The sequence below is a fragment of the Clarias gariepinus genome, chromosome 25, assembly GCF_024256425.1.
Source record: "Clarias gariepinus isolate MV-2021 ecotype Netherlands chromosome 25, CGAR_prim_01v2, whole genome shotgun sequence".
In the NCBI taxonomy this organism is placed as follows: domain Eukaryota; kingdom Metazoa; phylum Chordata; class Actinopteri; order Siluriformes; family Clariidae; genus Clarias; species Clarias gariepinus.
The window spans coordinates 18,108,326-18,114,440 of NC_071124.1; positions in this window are offsets into that span (position 1 = coordinate 18,108,326).

A 6,115-nucleotide genomic window follows, 5' to 3' on the forward strand; every position below is an offset into this window, starting at 1 on the left:
CTTTCCCTCTATACACACATTTCTCTGAAGTGTTTATCTCCTGATCAGTAACAAGTAACCTGCGTCATATACTCCTCATTTCTATATCAAAGCAATACCTGAAAAAGAGGGGGTTTCAGTAAAGACCCGCAGAGTTGAAATTTTTTAGAAGTTCTGACTTTTTCATGAGCTGTCTTTAGTGCTTTTACAACAGTTATAAATGTGAAGAGAGAGAGAGAGAGAGAGAGAGAGAGAGAGCGCGCGAGGGAGATTTGCATACAGATCAGTGATTAGTCAGTCATACTGCCACGCGCGTGCCGAAAGCGACTGATCAGGGTTGCCAGTTTTACAGTTTTTACCCTGGCTTGCAAAAGTATTCATACTTCTTGAATTTTTCCACATTTCGTCACGTCACGAACACAAACGCAGGGATTTTATATAACAGACGAACAAAAAGTGGCACATACTCGTGAAGTGAAAGGAAAATTATAAATGTTTTTAAAAAGTTTGTATTCATCCCCCTTTACTCCGACACCCCTGACTGAAATCCAGTGAAACCAACCTGCCTTCAGATGTCACCTAATTAGTTAATACATTTCACCTGTGTGTAATTTAATCACGACTGTTCGAGAAGCTCTCAGAGGTTGGGTTAAAAATACATCCGTGAACAAACAGCATCATGAAGCCCAAACAACATCACACAACACAACAGACCAGACAGATCAGGCATGAAGTTGTAGAGAGGTTTAAAGCAGGGTAAGGTTGCTAAAAAAAAAAACATCCCAAGCTTTAAACATCTCACAAAACACTGCTCAATCCATCACCCGAAAATGGAGTGTGTGTGTGTGTGTGTGTGTGTGTCTGTGGCACAACTGCAAAACTAAAAAGACATGGACGTCCGTCTAAACTGACAGACAGGGCAAGCAGACCCATAGCAAAGACACTCCAAGATGAGATCTCATGGTAATCTCTTCTTTGTCTCCTATACAGAAATGAGCCATCTTTGAGACTTGAATGAGATTTAGGCGTTTTAATGTGGCTCTTTACCTTTAAATCTCAGAGTTTTGCAGAAAGGTTATCTTGGTAATTATATACATTTTACTTTAACTGAGTTATTTTCAGAAGCATGCCACCTCAGGAGACCGAGAATGCAGGAGAATGTTCCGGAGTCTCCATCAGCACCACATCATCAGTCAGGTAAGCACCAGGCCATGAGCAAGCTCAAGCCCATCTCTCAACCTTCAGAAAGTTGGGAATGGAGTAGCTGAATGGTGTTTAGGTGAATCTCAAATGTTTAAATATATAAAGTTGCAGACTTTGGACAAACTCGTTGGACATCCACCACAAGAGAAGACTGATGTATTATTATGTATTATTTATTACCATTTATTCTAACTTCATTCCACACAAAAATGACATAAATCTATGCCTACTTTGTACAGCTGTTCTTATTGTTCTATATTTCTTCATATATTCTTCATATATTTTCTATATTGTGTGTTTTTGTTGTACAGTTATTTTATTTTAACTTTAATTTTATATTTTATTTTATTCTTTCCTAGTTAAATTTACCTTTTATTTTATCTTTCATATTCATTTTCTATTCATAGTCTTTTATTTTAAGGTCACGAGCAGTTGTCTAAGCATTTCACTGCATATCGTACTTTGTATGACTGTGTATGTGACAAATTAAATTTGAATTTGATTTGAATTTGATGTAGCCGGTGAGAAAGAACTTTTCCTGGCATTGGCCCATTCTTATAGCCCTTACATACAGCAAGCAACCAATTTTCCTTAAAAAAAATGTATCTCCTTTTTGACTGATTATTTTTCTGGAAGATTGTCACAATGCTGTAGCCTTTGTGTAACTCCTCTATAAATCATACTTTGAGTTAAGCAGTGTTACACTTAATATCTATGTCATGTTTTATAACATTTTGTATCATTTAGTGTCTTGATGTGCCGGATTTTACTAGTGTCTGTTATATTGTGTGAGTTGTACATTTATTACATTGTATGCTGTCAACTGGGAATTTTTGATATATTCAATAAAACTATAATATTTCTAATTTGTTTCATGCATCTCATTTATATCAGATTTTAATCTCATTATGATTTTATAAATGGCTCATTTGCTTCTCCTTCAAATGCAGTTCTGTTTCACATATACATCTCAGATTTCTCAAATGTTTCTCGAAAGTATGTCTCACTTTGTGTCTCAGTTATGTCTTGTTGTTTCTCCTAAGTGGGGTTTAGGAGAAATAAAAAAGGCAAAGTCGAGCTTGTAATAAGACAGCTTAATTCAGACTCGTGAGATGAGAAAAAGCTTATTCTAAGCAACAAAATTTTGCTATGGGAGAGCATTAATCAGAGAAGCAGACACCCTCAGATAGGAGAATCTGTTCAAAGGACAACTATTAGTTGTGCACTCCACAAATCTCATCTTTATGGAAGAGACTCAAAAAGAAAGCCATTGTTGAAAGAAAGCCATTAAAAGTCCCTTTGGAAGTTTGCAGTTTGGAAGTTTATATATTCTTTGTAATATGTAGGGGGAAAGACATATGCAACTCTTCAGTTTGTATGTGGCAATTATACTAACCATAAACTTTACCTTTTATAACATAAAAATTAAAAAACAAAAAATTTCCAATTTAATTATTTTGTGTAAAAAAGTTACTATTTCAGCATGCTAGGCTTTTGCAGGGAAAACTGTAGAAGTAAGTTGCATTTAAAAAGAACACTTTTTTGATCTAAAGTATATCTGGAACATGAAGGGCTTCATTGCTTTATTAATATAAGTAATTTGCTGTGTGGTTAGGTGAGCTGTGTAAGCACAAGATAATAAATTGTTGCCACAAGATAATAATTTGTCTGTACAAGGTTTTTAAAAATGCACCATTTGGGAATATATGAGCACTTTATCAGTCTCATCTTTACTGCTTTAAATCTGTTGTGTGATGGACAGAGGCAAAAATATGAAAATTGTACTTAACAGTACTTAAGGATCTGACTGCCTATACTTTATTCTTTCTTTGCACAGATTAGTTCAACTGTCCCAACGCCAAATAATTTTAAGGTTATAAGGCATCATTTCATACTCATCTATTTCATTTAGTGGGCAGTTACAGTTTAGCCCATACTGATTCATTCATTTATTTTCTATAGAGCTTATTCTGATACAGATAACATTTAATTTATATACTGTTTTTAATAGTGGTCATTGCTATAAAGAAGCTTTACAGAATCAAAAAAGGATGAAAATATCTTTAAAAAAAATGTGTAAAGAAATATATATAAATAATAATGATCAGATTGTCTCTCATGAGCAAGTCACGACGATGACAAGAAAAAAACTCCCTAAGATAAAAGTCGGAAGAAAACTTGAAGAAAACCAGACTCAATTGGGAGTCCATCCTCATTTAGGAGATATCTGATAAATATACCAGGGATTGATTTGCAGTCATATTGTGAGCCCAGGGGCTTTAGGTTTAGTATAATGGAAAAGTGCTTAACATTAATTGTTTAAGGCTTAGGTACAAAACCTGGTGATGTTTTAATGGGAATTTTAGTCCTAAACTATTGAGTAAGTCACTGCAGTCACTGGGAAGTAAAGCAACCAGTCACTCCACCATCAGCAAACCTGAATGATTAATGTAAGTGGGGAAGACAGCATCCAAACATACTGGTTCACCGGTATGTCACATACAGTCTACCAGACCTGCACCTTTACCCTTGACAAATCTATTCACAAATAGCTTGACTGAATAAATACGTTTTCTGATTATATTTAAACATTAAGTCTGAGTCCAGGACTTAATCAGAAGGGTATTCCATAACTTTGGGGCTTTGTTAGAAAGCTGTAGTTTTCATTATGCAAGGTACAGACAAACAGCCAGCACCATGCCTGCTTTACTATGACAACTATATTAAAACAGCAATCTGGTTTCATCAGTCAGTGTTATGTCTTAGCCAATGCATACTGGTTTTGGAAACCAGTTATCCTATAGGTTCGCGGTAAGCCAGGAGCTTATCCCAGAAGAATCAGGGCAGGAGGCAGGGTATGCTCTGCCTGGGGTGCCATTTTATTCTTATGGCATACAAACACTCGCATACCACTGAAAATATGAAATCACCAATTAGCCTGATCTATACTGTATCTGTAGAAAACCTGTATCTGGAGATGCAAGACCACAATGCTAACCACTACACCACCATGCTAATATTTATTTCAAAATTTAACTTTGTTTAGTTCATGCCTAAATAGTAAAAATGTGATAGATTTTGTTATTACTATTATAGTAGGTTGTCCTTATAAAGTGATATTTTTGTCTCATAGCTCAAGCTTATATAAACTAGATGCTTTATTGATTTGACGGTGTGCTGACAGTGTTTTAAGAACATACGTTGTTCCTTTTCTGTAATCACTACTTGTGCATGCCTCATTTGTGAACATGTGACAGGATGTTTTTCTCTTTGACATTATGGTAGGTTGTCTTTATAAATCAAATTACATTTTGTCCCACAGCTCAGGCCAATAAAAACTGTATTGTTGTCGTTTCACTGATTTGACATTGCTTTTGACATTTTGTTTTGGTGCGCTCGCACAGCGTTTAAAGAACAAGGGTGGTTTTTGTACTTTTCACAACATCCGTTTCACTTTCATATAATTGAAGCATTCCCAGGTGTGTACCCATCTCAATGGCAATAACTTACATTGCATTTGGTCCTTTGTTAGAGGTTGTTCTTATGATTCTTGCACCTGAGGCAATTATGATTTGATTGTGTTGCCTTGAGATCCAGACGTTTCAAGAATTTGCATCCACCTGGCTTTTCTTTATAAAAATCTTTCAACAAGAGATGAAAATTCAGTTTGGTCAAAAAGGTAATTCTTTCTAACAAATCATCAGATTTGATCAATCGATCTCACTCACTCACTTATCGTCTATATGGCTTTATCCTATATTCAGGGTCGCAGGGGGCCTGGAGCCTATCCCAGGAAACTTAGGGCAGGGTACACCCTGGACAGGATGCCAATCCATCGCAGGAAATTGGATACACTCACTCATACACTAATTTACACACTACAGGCAATTTGGGAACGCCAATTAGCCTAATCTGCATATCTTTGGACCGTGTGAGGAAACTGGAGTACCCGGAGGAAACCCACCAAGCACTGGGAGAACATGCAAACTCCATGCACACAAAGACGGGGATCGAGCCTTGCCGCTAATTGAACGCTGGAGGTGCAAGGCAACAGTGCTAACCCCTACACCACCGTGCCACCTATCTATCCAATTAATTAAATGTACATTATGTTTCAGATACATTTTGATTTATTTCCAAATGACAAGCATTCCCCATAGGTCTGGTTACGATTGGCTAGTTACTGTAGTGGTCTACAAAATGGCAAATATGGTGCAGTTGGCAGTGCATGAAAGTTGTAGCTTTGGAAACATTTCTTTATGTGTAGATATAAAGAAATTATAAACTTGAACAGATTAAAGGAATAAAACACACCTGCAGCTGTCAGTTTAAGTGAAGATGAAAATAAGACTAATTCCCTAAATCAACTCAGAAAAGCATTAACCAAAGCTCAAATAGACCCACCTTATGTGGCACCTTTGACTATTACTATTGTCCAGTAACTTTACTGATGCTAATAAGAAAAGTTCTTAATTATTGACAAAATTTTGGGTCTTTATAGTATTTCCCCATGCTTTTGAAAAATAAATGGTTACATTACATTGAGTTACCATAAAATAAGTCCTTTCTGATGCAACCCTTACATTAAAGAGCTGAGGATGTTGTGCATCATGTGGCTGGGTTTGGATTTGGCATGTGTTGGCAATCAATGCTGTCCTTCTGCATGGCAAGCAAAATGCCTACCATTGAGCCACCAATGCTCTTCATCTTACACATTAATAAGTCTAGGTTACTTACTGTATCAGTTTTGATGCTTGTATTCCCACTGTGTACTATGAGATACATACAATATGTTATTGTTGGTTTTTCAGCTGCACACATCAAGGGTTCGCCACAGTGGACCATCCGATCCGCACAATTTTGCACAGATTTGACGTTGGATGCCCTTCCAAATGTGGGGTCCACTTTTGCCATTAAAACAGTGATGTTCTGT